General features: G+C 45.4%; 1 long non-coding RNA gene across 4 annotated transcripts; it reads left to right on the top strand.

Moving 5' to 3' along the window:
* Positions 1–2,079: 2,079 nt before the first annotated feature.
* On the top strand, positions 2,080–16,875 carry LOC106978910 (uncharacterized). 4 transcript variants are annotated; one of them, XR_008291504.1, is made up of 4 exons: positions 2,080–2,252; positions 4,198–4,334; positions 6,514–6,594; positions 6,721–7,711. It is a non-coding gene; the product is annotated as an uncharacterized LOC106978910 (long non-coding RNA). The 4 variants fall into 4 exon arrangements; XR_008291505.1 differs by having other exon boundaries at positions 2,098–2,223; XR_003423680.2 differs by lacking the exons at positions 4,198–4,334; positions 6,721–7,711 and adding an exon at positions 10,401–16,875 and having other exon boundaries at positions 2,085–2,223.
* The last annotated feature ends 632 nt before the right edge of the window (positions 16,876–17,507 follow it).

Below are 17,507 nucleotides of genomic sequence, written 5' to 3'. Positions count from 1 at the left end.
CATTCCGCATGTAAGTGAAATCATACAGTATTTGTCTTTCTCTGAGTGACTTATTTCACTTAGCATTATACTCTCTAGCCCCATCCATTTTGTTGCAAATGGCAAGGTTTCATTCTTTTTTGTGGCCGAATAATATTCCAGTGTGTGTGTGTGTGTGTGTGTATACCACATCTTCTTTATCATACCATTCCTTAATCAATGGACACTTGGGCTGCTCCCATAATTTGGCTACGTAAATAATGCTGCTATGAACACACATAGGGATGCGTATATCCTTTTGAATTAATGTTTTTTTTAATATTTTATTTTTAAGTGAGCTCTACACCCAGTGTGGGGCTTGAACTTATAACCCCGAGATCAAGAGTCGTGTGCTTTACTGACTGAGCCAGCCAGGTACCCCTGCGTTAGTGTTTTTGTATTGTTAGGATAAATACCAGTACTGTGATTCCTGGATCATAGGGTAGTTCTATTTTTAACTTTTGGAGGGAACCATCATACTGGTTTCCACAGTGGCTGCCGTTCAAATTCCCACCAACAGTGCATGAGGGCTCCTTTTTCCTCACATCCAGTGTGAAGGAGTCCTTACCTGAACTCAGTATTGCCAAAATGATAAAGGGCTGTATGTTGGAGGCTTTTATAAAGCATTAGGTATATCAGGTACTTCATTAATATGTTTTAATATAGAACTTAGTCCAGTCCTCACATGTGTTCTTATGCACGATAAACATACCTAATATAGTTTGCTACTATTAATTTTGAATTTCTGTATCCAAGACAACTTTTTTAGCACAAAGAGAAAAGGTCCATTTCAGGGAAACTAATACTCAGAGCAAATGCATATAAAGTATTAAAATAATGCAAATTCTTACGTGGTTTATATGATTAACACACATACAATCGACACTGAATACTGTGGCACACAAGCAAGTGATATCCAGATTCAGTATAGATAACTCTCTGTAGCCAGAAAAACAAAAAATGAAGAGTAGAACGCCTATTAACGTTGGCTTTGGAATTTGAATGTTACGAAGATTGTTATTTACTGAATACTATTTAGAATGGTGCTCTAAAGTTTGTGGAGAAATCGATTTGTATCTCTCTCTCTTTTTTTAAGTTTATTTGCTTATTTTTGAGACAGAGAGAGAGAGAGAGAGAGAGAGAGTGTGTGTGTGTGTGTGTGTATTCAAGTGAGACAGGCGCAGAGAGAGGGTGAGAGAGAGAGAGAGAGAGAGAGAGAGAGAGAGAGAGAGAATCCCAAGCAGGCTCTGGGCTCAGAGCAGAGCCCCACCTGGGACTTAATCCCACCAACCTGTGAGTTTATGACCTGAGCAGAAATCAAGAGTGGGAGGCTCGGGGTGCCTGGGTGGCTCAGTTGGTTAAGCCTCCGACACTGGCTCAGGTCACGATCTCTGCAGTCTGTCGGGATCCAGCCCCACATCTCTCTGCCCCTCCCCCACTCATGCGCGCATGCTCCCTCTCTCTCTCTCTCTCTCTCTCTCAAAATATAATTAAAAAACATTAAACAGAAAAGAGTGGGAGGCTCAACACACTGAGTCACCCAGGCACCCCCATTCCAAAATTTTTTGAGAAGACATTCCATATTGAGAACAATGTTATATGATTCTTACCTGTTCAGGGGAGGTAGAGAAAAAAACCGAATACACACCCAAGTCAAGTCGCTGCCTTGCCAGCGTGTGTTGGCATTTTGTCAGGGGAGCAGTTTGGGGTGAAACCAGTGCCGTGACCCCCTCCTCTGTTTGGGGAACCAACCATGGTCATAGACGTATTCACTGGGTCATCTAACAGTGTTGGAATGCCGGCCACGATAGTCGACGGCCACCTCAAAGGTAAGGGAAGCGATGGGCCCAGTCCTCAACGCACACGTAATCGCGTGGGGGAAGGAAGCGTAGGGACAAGCGTGGGAGACTCGGAGGTACTTGGCAATGGGCCACACCAGCAAGGTTGGCCCGCAGTGGGGAGGGGCCAGGCCGGGTGGGTGGGAGGATAGGCTGGGAGCAGGGTGGAGGGGAGGAGTCGGGAAAACAGGCCAGCGGAAGAGGAAGTTCGGGCTCCCAGTTTGGCCCCGAGGCAGGTGAAGCGCAGGGCGGGGAGTGGGATTACACTGTCGGAGGCATCCGACCAAATCCGGTGGAGATTCGGCCAACTTCTCCATCCTGCAGTCGGGCAGGGGGCTGACGAACCAGTGCAGCCGAGGAAACAGCAGTGAGTGGACAATGACCGCAGCCGCCAAGGTGGGGGGGGGGGGAGGGACGGGGACGTCCTTGTGGGGGACTCAGGAAGGGCACACGGCCCGCGTGGTTGGGCCCGACCCTCGAGCCTTGCATTTGCTGCTCCCCGTGGAGCCCCGTGCCAGGTACTTGCACGACAGCCTCAGAGACTTCCAGTCCGAGGGCAGTAAGCACGCATTTATGAATGATCTCACGCTTCTCCCCTCCCCTGGGTGCAGCTGCCTTTTGATCCACAAGTGGGAACAGATGAGGACCGCTTGCTTTTTGGAGATGCCTGCTCTCGTGCCAGTGGAGAAACGGAAACTATTTGTTGTGCTCGGGGTTTCAGCCCTTGTTCGGAGGATCCCGGCGACACATGTGTTCCTCCCCTCCTGGGTCTCACAGTGTCCCTGAAAACGGATGTTTTCACCCTAGGGCGAGTTGGGGCAGATGAACGAATACGTCCCGTTTGGTGGCAGGACTGGGGTCTGTCTACCTGCCCCCTGACATCGTTCTTCAGGGCAGTAGTTAGGGCGTGGGTTTCCAGTAGCCAATCCTATATTCAAGCCTTTAGTATACAACCCGGTGGTCTCAGGGGTCTGGTTTTGGTTAAGCTCGGGAGAGAAGTGCCCCGGGGCGGAGAGGAGAGCTAGACCTTGGCAGTAAGTGTATTTGTGCTTGTATTGCCCGGCCCAAAGCCTGCACTGAGCTGGCGCCCCGTAAAATGTGTGGAAGGAACACATTGTAATAATAAGGAATTAGAGAGGAAACCTTTCAAATGGTAAATGTGGTGCCTAATCCTTTATATTTTGCTAAATATCATTTCGGATATGGTTCCTAATACTAAAGTGGTTTTAGTATTTTAAGCATGATGCTATTGCATTAAGCTTTACTTTGGAAAAAAAAAATGTACAAAATTAAATGGCTGAAAGCTGAGCTTTCTGAGTGCAATGCACCCACAGGGAAGTTTTTTCTTTAGGGAAAAAGCTACAGGGGAGGCTGAACAGTCACTGTGTGACCTCACCTATTAATGGCACATCAAGTACTTAGAAAACAGTAGAAAGAATCTCAAATCCCATCATCAAATTGATAGAACAAACAATAGACCCTTTGGACTTAAAAAAAAAAAAAATGCAACAATGGGGACGCCTGGGTAGCTCAGTCAGTTAAGCATTTGACTCTCGACTTCCGCTCAGGTCTTGATCTCATAGTTTGTGAGTTCGAGCCCCGCAGCGGGCTCTGCACTGAGTGTGAGGACCTTGCTTGGGATCTCTCTCTCTCCCTCTCTCTGTGCCCCTCCCTCACTCTCTCAAAAAAGAAAAACCAAAAAACCAAAACAAAATGCAGCTACGAGTGGGTGAAGCAAACAAAGTAGGGATTTTTCGCATACAGCCGTAACAGCTACAGGGTAGGTAAGTGTCTGTCTACACGAGTTACGTGCACCTGGTTTCTAAGGGACAGGACTCTGCAGGATGTTGAAAGTCAGTGCTGCAGCTGGTGTGCAAGTCTCCGAGATGAGGCTTTTCCTGCCGTGTGCCCTTCTCTCCAGTATTGAGAGTCCCAGGGAACAAAACAGATTAAATCATCACGTTAATTCTCTGCACGGGGCATGAAGAACAGTGTTCCCCTTGGAAAAGTAAAAGGCATTAAAATGTAGACAAGGCGTGCTCAGAACCTAGGACGATGCCTCTAACGTCCAGTGTGATGCCTCATGATAAGTGCAGAAATAATTGCAGAAGGAAGGAGGGGAGAGACTGGGGAGGGGAGAGAGAAGAGGATGGGGGAGGAGGGAGAGAAGCACAGCAAGAACCCCCCCCCCCCCCCCCCCGCATGCATGCTCAGTCCCTCCTGTGAATCCCTCAGATCGTTAACAGTGGCAATGCCCGCCCCACTGGGACTTTTCCTGTCCCTAAATTCTAAAGTTCCTCCAATTCCTTGCAAACCATCAAAACTTAACTTATTTACGAAGGGCCGCTGACCAGCTACTGTGACAACTTAAGGAGATGAGGTGTTAGTGGCTGATCATAACAGCACGTGTTGTCCCCCATCGGATGACATTTACATTTAATTGTGGCCTTGAATGCCGGCAGTAGTAATCCTAGAGAGGTAAGAACGGCTACCAGGAGCCTCCGGCTCAGCGGGGGGCCTTGGAAAAGCTCTGGGACGTGGTCATGAGGTTCCCCTGACATTTTTATCACATCCGCCAAGGGCAGCTGTCCTCTCCTCGGGCGCAGATATATCTGAGTGTTCCAAAGTGGGCAGTTGGGTATTCTTTTGAAGGTCCTCTGGGAACCCACGGTAGCTCAAGTTTGATTTTCCAAGAGCAATAAATCCAAATGTTTAATGAAAAAGTCTTTTAAAATTTGAACTCGTTTTCTTGTTTCTATCTCAGGGAAGGTGGAGGGCAACTGGGGAATAACCCTCCTCGCCAAGCCTTCTTTTATCTTCTTTATTTAAAAAAGTTATTTTAATTTATTTATTCTTGAGAGAGAGAGAGAGAGTGCATAAGCAGGGGAGGGGCAGAGAGAGAGAGAGACAGAGAATCCCGAGCAGGCTCCACACCGTCAGCATGGAGCGCAGTGTGGCGCTCGAACTCACAAACCGTGGGATCATGACCTGAGCGGGAATCAGGAGTCCGTCGCTTAACTGACTGAGCTGCCCAAGCGCCCCCTAAGCCATCTTTTATGTATGTGAAGACAGGAATTAAGTGTCATCCATTCTGAACAATATGACCTCTATTTTTCTAGACTTCTTTTAATAGGAAGTCCTTTTGCACCTGCTTTAGCATATCCCCTTTTCCTGGGTTTGCTCCACTTTCCCACATAACTTCTAAATTGCAGGGGCGGTGCCTACTTGCACCACCTGTGGTTTCCTTTGGAACGCCAACAGAGGTGCAGCCCACACCTGCTGTGCACACACACACACACACACACACACACACACACCCACCACAGAAACTGCTTTGGAGATGGGGTGAAACAAAGAACATATAACCCTGTTGCATAAAAATGAGGGTTAGAAGGATCAAGGTTGTAGATGTGCAGTCCCCCTACTGAGGTCCTTGCTCCCTTCTGGAAGGATGGTTCAGTGGTCAGATCCCTGCACAACTTCATACAGACTCACTTGTGAGGGGAGCCCTTTGCAGGCTGCCCACTTTCTAACTGGGTTCAGGACTCCCAAACCACACCCTTTGCCACTTCATGGGGATTCCTCTAAAACCAAGATACCCTCTTACATGGCCACAGCACAGTTATCCACTGCAGGAACTTAATATCAATACCATAGTTTTAGCTAATCTCTAACCCATGTTCCAATACCGTCCATTGTCCCAGGAATGGCCTCCGCGCATTCAGTCTGGGATGCAGCCCGGATCACGGTGTGCGTTCAATTGTCATTTATTCTCCTTTACTCCGAATGCTTTCGCAACTGCTCTATGCCTTTTACGACATTGACATTTCTAAGAAGACCACTTATATGTTTTTTTAATTTTATTTTTAAGTAAACTCTACACCCAGTGTGGGACTTGAACTCTTAACCCTGAGATCAAGAGTTGCCCACTCTACCAATGGAGCCAATTAGGTGCCCCCAGCCTACGTATTTTATAGAAAGTTTCTCAGTTTGGGTCTATCTGGTGTTTCCTCGTGATTATATCAAATAGATTTTGAGGGCTTCTCCATGGAAAGTTAGAAATCATGTAGTGCGCAGCGTGGTGACTATAGTTAATAGTGTCGTATTGCATATTTGAAAATAGCGGGCGGGGCACCGGGGTGGCTCAGTCGGTTAAGTATCTGATTCTCGATTTCGGCTCCGGTCGTGATCTCCCGGTTCGTGGGTTCAAGCCCTCCATCAGGCTCTGCACAGACAGTTTGGAGCCTGCTTGGGATTCTGTCTCTCTCTCTCTCTCTCTCTCTCTCTCTCTCTCCCTCTCCCCGTCCCTCCCCACCCCCTCTCAAAATAAATAAATAAACTTAAAAAAAAAGAAAGTTGCTGGGGGAGTGGATCTTGAAATTTCTCATCATGAGAAAAAAATGTGTAACTATGCAGGTTGATGTTAACTGGACTTATTATTATTTCACAATATACACAAATATCAAATCATTATTTGTATGGTTGAAACTAACATAATGTTATGTCGATTATACCTCAAAAGGAAAGGCAGACGGAAAGGAAAAACTCTTCCAGTGCCTTCCATCTCATTGAGGATGAAATTTACACATTTACCAAGCCCTACAAGGCCTTGCTTCCTCAATACTGATCCTTGGCTCTCTCTCTCTCTCTGCCTCAGGCCCTTTGCACTTGCTGGTACTACTTCCTGGTATGCTCTTCATCCCGATCATTGCTTGTCATGTTCCCTCATTTTATTCAGGTACGTTTAATTACAAACCGAAAGATAATCTCAGATTCCAATCCACAGCATTCTTTCATTGTTTGGAGCCCTCCTTTCCTGCCAGATTTCTGAGAGCCTTCCTTTCTCTGTTTCCCACCCCCGCAGGGTACACGTGTGTGTGAAACGCTGATTAATACTTTGCTCTTTGGAACCAACCGGGTGTACCTTCAATGTCCAGTCTTTTAAAGATGGGAGTTTGGATTTTAGAGCACTGACTGTTAATTTACGTGACAGTGACATCTAGTGGATCACTAATGACAGTCGGAGCTAAAAGCTCTAAAGATCAAAGGAGGGGCAAAACAAACATCAGCCACGAACAGCAAAACTCCACCCTGATTCCTGGATAGATGCTCTAGTGAGGTCTGGAGAATCCAGTGAGATTTCTGTTGATGATGTGGCCATTAATGGGTTAAGGATATCTGAAGATTTAGGTTTCACTATGCATGTTGGGGATGGAGCATGGAGGACAAGCCTAAATATGAAAAAATGAGAGAATTTGTTGTGTGGGATAGCTTAAGCTGCTACAAGTTCATTTTTCAAGAGGTTGATTTATCACTCAAAAGCGAGGGGCACCTGGGTGGCTCAGTCGGTTAAACGCCCGACCTCAGCACAGGTCATGATCTCATAGTCTGTGGGTTCAAGCTGTGCTGACAGCTCAGAGCCTGGAGCCTGCTTCAGATTCTGTGTCTCCCTCTCTCCCTCTGTACCTCCCTCTGCTCACGCTCTGTCTCTCTCTCCCTCAAAAATACACATTAAAAAAAAATTTTTTTAAAGGTGATATGAACATGAAATTAGTGCATGCTGTCACCAAGTGGTGGTACTAATTCGGAAGAAAAGTAAAATTTTGTTCATTAGGTGTGCTCAGCTGGAAGAAACTAGCAAATTTTGCTCTTGATCTGAAATCAAGAGTCAGATGCTTAACCCAGGTGCCCCTAACAGCAAGCTTTAAAATATAAGATTAAGGAATAGTTTAATAATTATAAGTTTGGACAATTTATATCACAATGAAGAATGTGCAAGTCATGTTCTCGTGTTATGTTCTCACTTCCACATGAGCAAAGCATGTTATCAGACTTTTTGTTCCTGTTAATCAAAAATTTTATTTTGCCTTTCTCATACGATGCCTGAGATTGAGTAACTTTTCATCTGATTTTATTTTTTTGGTGAATTGTGCCCTTATATTTTGCCCATTTCTCTATGGAGCTAATGACATTTTAAAAATTGATTTGTAGGAACTCTTTATATATTAGGGTAATTGGCTCTTTAGCTGAGATATGAATCGCAAATATTATTTCCGGTGTCTTTTTACCTTGCTTTTGATGGTTTTTGCCATGTAAAATTTTCTTATCGTTTGGGTTTTTGTGTTATAAAGACATTCCCTTCTCTAAGGACTATAAAAGAAAATTATTGCATGGTTTTCTTTTAGTACTTTTACTGTTTATCTTTTCTTTTTAAGTATATGATCAACCTAGAGTCTGTGAAATAGTGTTCTCAGGTTAATTTGTCAGTTGCTGATTGTCCAAACATCATTTATTCAATAATGTACTTTATTTATTTTTTTTTTTTGAATGTTTATTTACTTTTGGGACAGAGAGAGACAGAGCATGAGCGGGGGAGGGGCAGAGAGAGAGGGAGACACAGAATCGGAAACAGGCTCCAGGCTCCGAGCCATCAGCCCAGAGCCTGGCGCGGGGCACGCCCTCACGGACCGCGAGATCGTGAGATCCCGCGAGATCGGGACCTGAGCTGAAGTCGGACGCTTAACCGACTGCGCCACCCAGGCGCCCCTCAATAATGTACTTTAAATGTCACCTATCACTTGGGTTCTGCTTTGCCCAGGACTTTCCTGGTTTTTACTTGTTGTCCTGGCATAGTTTTGAATTGTGTTCTCTTTCATTCTCCAGTGTGGCCTGGTTTTAATAATACATTACATGTTTAGCTTCCTACTCATGATAAACGAATACAATACACTTGACCAAAATTGACCCATGGTTAAATTTTACCCCACTGGCTTACTTGTTTGTGCTCTCCCCCCATATTTCTTTTTTCTATTATTATTTTTTTAACATTTATTTTTAAGAGAGCAAGACAGAGCACGAGCTGGGGAGGGGCAGAGATGGGGGTGGGGTGGGGCTAGGAGACACAGAATCCAAAGCAGGCTCCAGGCCCTGAGCTGTCAGCACAGAGCCCAACGCGGGGCTTGAACTCCCAGACCTCGAGATCATGACCTGAGCCAAAGTCAGATGCTTAACTGACTGAGCCACCCAGGGCGCCCCCCACCCCTCCTATATTTCTTAAGAGTAGGAATAGTCTCTTTCATAGCCTCGGTATTTTCCTTGAAGCAGTGTTTTTATCTAATCTACTGTCATATTACAATTTTGTCAGTTGCCCTAATAATCCCCCTTATAGCATCCCTGTGCCTCCCCAAGTGCCTCTCTCCCTGCCACCCCACCAAGTTTATGGTCAGATCCAGTTTATGGTCAAGCATTGGATTTACTTGTCGTGTCTCTTTGGCTTCCTTTAACCTAGAATTGTTTCCCTTTCATAGCATTGACACTTTTGAAGAATACGGTCTTCCCCTACCTTTTTATTCCAGAACATTCTTCATTTTCTGTGAATCACAGCCATTCTTAATTACAGAGCTCCACTGCCTCAGTGGGGGCTGAACAAGAATCAATAGCCGTATCTCCTCCATAATCTTCCCAGAGAACTGGATCTCAGGCTCCCTGAATGGGTCTGGTCAGTGACGTGAGTGAGGGAAGGCTTCACACACTGGCTCTGGGACCCCACTCTTTCCCCATCCACCTTTGATCACTCTCTTCTAGAAAGTCCTTGGCTTGGCAATTGGTTGATCCCAAGTCTTGGGTCAGAGGGATGGATGTGGTAGGTTCTGAAATGGTGAGAGCCTTTTCAAAATCATGGGGCCAGAAGAATTATGATACCCACTTACCTGGCCTTGCTCTGTCTGATGTCCCTTCCTGCCTCCCTCCTGCCCTTCCCTAGCCTCCCAAGCCTCTCTAGTCACAACCACTGGCCTCGCTCTGTATCACCTGAAGTCATTCCAGGTGCCTCCAGGGACACAGGAACCCCCCCCCATTAAGAATCATGTCCCCTTGGGGTACCTGGATGGCTCAGTTGGTTGAGCATCCAACTTTGGCTCAGGTTGTGATCTTGCGGTTTGTGAGTGTGAGCCCCGCATCAGGCTCTGTGCTGACAGCTCAGAGCCTGAGCCTGCTTCAGATTCTGTCTCCCTCTCTCTCCGCCTCTTCCCAGCTCACACTGGGCCTCTCTCTCTCTCAACTAAATAAACATTTTAAAAAAATGTAAAAAGAATCATGCCTCCTTACAATCTCTCAGTACTTCTCTCTCTAAGGCCCCAATAAACTGTTTTCCCAAGTCAGACTCAGAGCATTCTTGGACCAAATGGCATGATCCTCATCTGAACAAAAACTTCTTCTTTCTTACATGACTGCCCGAAAATATTTGTGCCCCATTAGGATTGGAGAAAGATCTCCTCCAGACAGCCATCCCAGGGAGCCTGGAGGAGCCCTGGTAAATGTAGCTTTTGCTCACCAGCCCAAGTTGCTGTAAGGGCCTTGCTGGAAGAAATCTTGGCAGGAGTCTCTCCCCGTGGACTAGTCTCTATATGGCTCCCCACTCAGCTTTGCTTATTATGGAGCCTGCTTCTGCTTCTCCCCATCTGTGTCCTGAAGGAGTCCCAGCCTGCACGACCCCCCAGTTTGCCGCCCACTGATTGCTCTCTTGTTTGACCCTTGATCTTGTAGATGAGCACATGCTGAGTCCCCACTCCACGGAGCCCGCATGAACCTCTGGACCTCTGACCCACCTGCCCACTTCTTTCCTAAATTTTGACTTCTGAAAAGATCAACACAGCTAAACCACTTCAACCTGGCAGGGAGAGGCCCCTGCCTTGGCATATCCCTACCCACTGGAGCCCTGACTTAGCAGAAGTTCTCATCATGGGAGATCCAGGAAAGTCTCTGAAAGAAGATGCCGAGGTTCCCAGGAACACCTTTCCTGAGTCTGTGCTATGATTAGGGCATCTTTGTTTTATGCATCTACGTGAAGCAGACATTTTTGGCAATGCCTTTATTCTACAGAACGCCAGCTAGGTCTAGGGCTAAGAAAAGCACCACGTTTATATGCCCACAAATTTTCTCAATCATGAGCAAATTATTTGCTCCTCGCCCCATGAAAAAAATGAACTTTCTCTTTTGAGAGTTTGGAGAAAATAAAAAAGAGAAATTAACCAATCAAAGAGAGCTTGGACAATAAAGTGAACAAAGACATTTGCTTTCCAAAAGCGTGTTTAAATATTTTATCTAGAAAAATCTTCCCCAAGTTATAAATAGCGCCTAGCTATCAGTTCCAGCATCAACCTCAGAGAAGTGCTTCCAGCTTTATGACTGAGTTTGTGTGCCTGTGGCCAAATGGATTTGGAATGGAAACTTTTTTTTTTTGTCATCTGGCTTATTGTTGTTTCCTTCTGTGGCCACGTATTTGTCTGGGCCATGGGATTACTCAATCAATCAAATATTTATTGAGTAACCAGACAACCAATGGAAAAACTAGACTTGGATCATATTGTACAGATCATACTATCTGTCTTAAAGTCTTAAGGCAGTTGTGCTCACTAATGGTCATCTCTTTTTTTTGGAGCTTAGAAAAGGATCCATTTGGAAAAAGAGAAGTCTCCATGCAGAAGCAAATACATTCCTATGACTTTTGGCAAACAAAATATTCGCAAATTCCGTCGCCCCGTTCTAATATCTATTTATAAATGTTTCTCTCCATTCTAGAGGTTTTCTCTGTAATATGTGGACCATGCCATGACATCCTTTAAAGCTGGAAGTTTTGAGAATTAAATTCTGGTTTCCTTAATTTACTATAGGAATACGTCCCTAGAGACTGTAAGTCCAACATAAATGATGTGTGTGTCGGAAGGCGAGTATATACACCCTTATGTTTTTTGCTAAATGGGTGTAGAGTCACGAGTGCTATTTATCAGTATTTCCGCGTCTCCTCTTTTTCGGGACGTGAAAAGATGTCAGTCGTCTGCCCACTTGAAGTTAGGGTGGTAGGCCAGCTGACTGCTTCGGCCAGTGAAATGTGAGCAAAACTGAGAGGTGCCCCTTTTGGGTAGGTGGTCAACTTCTCATGTTCCCTTCCATCTTCCATGATAGTTGGTAATGTTCTAGCCGGTAGAGATTTTATCAGCATGCATCCAGAGGAGAGAATAAAATAAAGAAGGGTCCCGCACTGACCTGAAATGGACATGTAGCAAGAGAGGGAAATAATGTATTCTAGGCCACTGAAATATCAGGGTTGTTTTTCCTCTAGCATAGCTTTGCATATGCTGAATAATACAAAAATCGGTCTATAGAAGTGGGCCACTGCTATAGCAAAGACCTAAAACAAATGACCTAAGGGCCAGGTAGGGGGTGGCAAGGACACTATGCCTGCAGTAATTTGGGACGTACATTTTACTCCTGCAGCAGGGACCAGTGAAAACCCAACCCTGCATCAGGGGACCCATGAAGGGTATGGCCATCATACTCCTTGTTAACACCCGTCGATGAATTAAGGTGTCTTTGAGCAAAGTTCCATTAATGGTGTGGGGTCCAAAAAATCTTCTCACTTGCACAGAATGGCTTGGGGAAAAGAGACAAAGTACATACTCAGCTCTCTCATTGAAGCCTGATGGCCTCGGGGAGTTGAAATTAAACTGATAAACAGAGTCATGGGAGCAAAAAAGCAAAGAAATACAGTAAACACGAGAATTCTGTCTCAAAAAGAACTGTGGCTATTGCCATGTGGAGCTGATGGGAAGACGATACATGAGAAGCTGTTTTTGACAAAAGAAGTATTAATCAGGGGTACCTGGGTGGCTCAGTCGGTTGAGCGTCCAACTTCGGCTCAGGTCATGATCTCACAGTTTGTTGGTTCAAGCCCTGCATCAGGCTCTGTGCTGACCACTCGCTCAGAGCCTGGAGCCTGCTTTGGATTATGTGTCTCCTCTCTCTGCCTCTCCCCCACTCACGCTTTGTCTCACTCTGTTTCTCAAAAATAAATAAATGTAAAAAAAAAATTTTTTAAAAGAAGTATTAATCAGCCTGGACAAAGCAGGTGGTGGTTATTTAAGACTATGACTTTGAGGGGCACCTGGGTGGCTCAGTCAGTTGAGCGTCTATTTTGACTCAGGTCATGATCTCATGGTTTGTGAGTTTGAACCCCACGTTGGGCTGTGTGCTGACAGCCTGGAGCCTGCTTAAGATTCTCTCTCCCTCTCTCTCTTTGCCCCTCCCTCGCACACGTGTGTGTGTGTGTGTGTGTGTGTGTGTGTGTGTGCTCTCTCTCAAAATAAACACACTTAAAAAAAAGAACATGACTTTGGGTCTGTAATCAACTAAAAGCAGGAAGTGGGCTGAGAGAGCTGCTCTTCCCAGGGAGGACGTATTATCGGCGCCCACTTCAAATGCGGCCAGAGAAGAACGAAAAAGGAAAACTTTCAGAAGTTGTAGCCAGACTTCAGGAGGACGACTGGCCGAGACACCTTTTCCCAGGAAGCAATAGGGGAACACAATCGAGGAACTTGCCCTCACCCTGGGAAGAGCCCTCAAATGTGCCTGCCCCGTGGGCGTTAGAATTGCTGTGGACCAGTGTCCCCCACTGCCTCTCTCGTCCACGCTATGTGTGAATGGAGGCACTTAACTGTAGTTCACGTGTACTTGTTCTATCGTTGAAGGGTGGTTGTGGGGAGGGCAGAAAACTTGACTTTCTCCTTCGTGGGTCCCTGAAGCAGAAGGCACCATATCCAGACCTGTTGTAAAAATGGCTCTGCATCTCCCCAAGTCCTGGGTGTAGAACCAAAAGCCACGTCGGGATGAAACTTGCTGTCGGTATTCCTTGGAGGAAGAGACGGGTGTATTTTACAGAAAGAAAAGTGAGCTGAGTGTCCAGTAGCAAAAAAGGGCAGACTTTAGCAGCCGTTGGGATTGTTCGATATTTCTTGTTTTTTCTCTTTCTAAGCTTAAAAGGAATACAGCCATCTTGCCACCTTGACGTTCAGCAGGCCGTGTGACTTGCTCTGGCCCATGAAACACAAACGAAATGATCTGCGTCGTTTTCAGGCAGAAGACTTTCAGACGCAGTATTTGACTTGCTTTTTTCCCTTTCCCCTGCCATGGCAACCAGCGAAGTTCCAGAAGGTGGAGGCTCTGGAAGCCTCGGTTCCCAAGTGAGGACAACACAGAGTAGAGAGTCTTGCCCACCCAACATGGACATACGGCACCAATGAAAAATAAATCTTCATGTTTGTTACTGCAGTATAATTTAGCTGAGGTTGACTAATACAGGTGAACATGTTTAAATTGAATATTAAAATCTGAAAAGACTGGGGCGTCTGGGTGGTTCAGTCGATTGAGCGTCCGACTTTGGCTCAGGTCATGATCTTGGGGTCTGTGAGTTCAAGCTCCGCGTCGGGCTCCGTGCTGACAGCTCGGAGCCTGGAGCCTGTTTCGGATTCTGTGTCTCCCTCTCTCTCTGCTTCTCCCCGGCTTGTGCTCTATCTCTCTCAAAAATAAACATTAAAAAAATTTTTAATCTGAAAAGGCTTTCCTCATGGATAAAAGCCAGTGTCCCTTCACAGGTAAACTTGCTTTTTACTGAGCACTTATGCTTGTTGGTTCTCATATATTTCTGTTGAGATTTTTAGTGAAACAAATGATCTACTGTTTTAAAGCACCTCCTTATAAGAATACCATAGATTCAGTTATACATGCCCTGTCGGGTAACATGTTTTTTGCTAATTTCTTTTTTTTTTTTAAGTTTATTTGTTTTTGAGAGAGAGAGAGAGAGAGTGAGCAAGGGAGGGGCAGAGAGAGAGAGGGAGAGAGAGAATCCTAAGTAGGCACCATGCTATCAGTGCAGAGCCCGACGCGAGGCTCAGTCCCACAAACCGTGAGATCATGACCTGAGCCGAAATCAAGAGTCGGATGCTTAACGGACTGAGCCCCCACCCAGGCACCCCAAATTTCTTGACACTTGTATTATGTCAGTATTTAATAATATATTCAATTTTACTTGTTTAAAATTCACCTGTTCACAATATGGTACATGATATATATTTAAAAAAATTTTTTTTAACGTTTATTTATTTTTGAGGGAAAGAGACAGAGCGTGAGTAGGAGAGGGACAGAGACAGAGAGGGAGACACAGAATCTGAAGCAGGCTCCAGCCTCTGAGCTGTCAGCTCAGAGCCCCATGCGGGGCTCGAACCCATGAGTGGAGAGATCATGACCTGAGCTGAAGTCGGACGCTCAACCGACTGAGCCACCCAGGCGCCCCCCCACGATATTTTTAAACATATGAAAGAGACATTTGTTTTCCCATATTTATAGGAAGACGAGAGCTGCCCTTGAAGCATCTGATACGGATGAAATTAATACCTGCTGCACATCCAATCAGCTCTCGGCCTTGGGTTACAAAGTTGTCACTGGTTGGTAACGGCAAGTATACAGACTCATCTAGGGAAAAAAATCTTTTTCCGACTGTAAGGATGGGTGCCCAGTGTCTATCGTATGCGTGATTTTGCAAACGATACGAAAACATTCTTCAAATGAATACCTCATTTCTCTTTATCCAAAGTCGGACTCATCACATTTACTTCTGTGTGAGCTTATCTGTGGGAAGTTAAGATACCGGCCTTCAGGTTTGTGGCTGGCTGGTGATCTAATTTACTTCCGGGATATGGCTTACAGAACCTAGAGAAATGGACAATTAACGTATTTCCTTCAAATCCCAGGTGTTTACAGCGAACTTCTCTGACAAACGCCTGAAGTGTGTGCATCTTCTCTGTTTCCTCCTCTCTTGTGAATATTGTCTCTGCAGCTTGGAACGACCCCTTCTCCAACAGTCAGAATCCTTCCTGTCGTCATAGGTCCGGCTCCAACGCTAATTCTTCACCCAACGGTTGACAGAGGCAGTAATGAAAATGATAGATTACATTTTTAACTAGAAGTCAGTATTATTTAGGTTCCCATGTGCCAGGTGCTGGGCAAATGCTTTGGGTGATTATCTCATTTAATTCTTATTATAAGCTTATGTCTTGGAACTGTTATTATCCGCATTAGTCATTCTTTGGCTCAGAATTCCATAATTATAGCAATGCTCTATCATGCCTTTGCAACAGACATACCTGGGTTTGATTCCTAGCCCTAAAACTCACTAGACTAGCTGTGTGACCTTGAACGCATTATTTAACTTTTCTAAACCTACCTGTACGAGAATGAAAATAGCTAACAAGTCACGAGCGTGCCTGTGGTCCTGCAATGCTCCTTCCTCCACACGCCAGGGTGCCCAGTGCCTCCCTTTTGTTTTAAATCCCGTGTCATCTTGGTTCTTGGCTTACTCTTTTATTTCGGTGGAACACATGTTCCAGATGCTTTCCGAGAAAGTAAACATGAGCCAGAAGCCTGTGTTCGGGAGACCTCACGTGTCTGCTGTTTTATTTATTTGAATGCTTCTTTAAGAGGCACTTAGAGCCTCCTCTTTCCGACCTCTTCACGGTTCATCCATGTTAATCAGCTTGTTTCTGGATTTTTCTACCAACTTAGGCTGATTTTCTTTGGTTCATCAAGTGCAGCACTATTTATCTGAGTGCTTTGCTGCCTTCTGAGACTGTGCGTGTGGCTGTTCTCTCTCCATAGTCTCTTTGTCCTGTGGGTTTATGCTTCTTTTTACATCTCTTTATTGTAATGCAGTGCTGTTGGGGTTTTAGCAGGAACACAGATACCCACAAATATTCCACCCACTATCTTGGACCAGAAGTAAGGACTGTCATTATCTTCACATGAAAATTGGGAAGCGTGACTGGTGTTCTCATCCATCCAGAGGGTTACCTCTTTTATTTAAAGGAAGAGTTGGGGTGGGAAGTTAAGGATTTCCATGTGGGACAAGTTGATGTTAAAGTTCCCAAGGGACATTCAGATTGAGATTTCTCAGAGACCTTTGGATAGAAGAGCCTGGAGCTCAGGAGAGAGTTCCAGGTTAGATAAGGATGTATGCAGGCTTCAGGAGGGAGGGGACAGTGAGAACGTGTGGGGACAGCAGTGGATGGAGGACAGAATATCAGTAAGCGTCAAACAGATGACAGCATTTTGTAAGGATTAGATTATGACCCAGGCTCTTGTTTTGTTTTGCTACTCCCCAATTTCTGAGATTAAAAAAAAAAATCTTTTATTTTTTTTAAATGTTTATTTATTTTTTGAGACAGAGAGAGACAGAGCATGAACAGGGGAGGGGCAGAGAGAGGGAGACACAGAATCCGAAACAGTCTCCAGGCTCTGAGCTGTCAGCCCAGAGCCCGACGCGGGGCTCGAACTCATAAACTGCGAGATCATGACCTGAGCCGAAGTCGGCCACTTAACCGACTGAGCCACCCAGGTGCCCCTAAAAAAAAAAAATCTTAAAAAAAATGTTTTTTAATGTTTATTTACTCTTAAGAGAGAGAGAGCAAGCAGGGGAGGGGCAGAGAGGTGGGGGATAGAGGGTCCAAAGTGGGTTCCGTGTTGACAGCACAGAGCCGGATGTGGGGCTCGAACTCACGGACCCCAAGATATGACCCGAGTTGAAGTCGGACGCTTAACCGACTGAGCTCCCCAGGGGACCCCTAAAAAAATCTTGTAAGCAAAGTGTCAAACATCCTTTTTTTATGTTCCAAATAGACTTTTTTGGGGGGAATAATTTTGGGTTCACAGCCAGTTGAGCAGAAACTACGGAGAGTTCCCCTCTTCTCCCTGCCCACACACATGCACAACCTCACCATCAACATCCCCTACTATGGTGGGACATTTGTTACAACTGGCCAACTA

The sequence above is a fragment of the Acinonyx jubatus genome, chromosome D3 (assembly GCF_027475565.1).
Source record: "Acinonyx jubatus isolate Ajub_Pintada_27869175 chromosome D3, VMU_Ajub_asm_v1.0, whole genome shotgun sequence".
NCBI lineage: Eukaryota > Metazoa > Chordata > Mammalia > Carnivora > Felidae > Acinonyx > Acinonyx jubatus.
The sequence above is the reverse complement of the archived record's forward strand: the minus strand, read 5'-3'. Positions and strand labels throughout refer to the sequence as shown.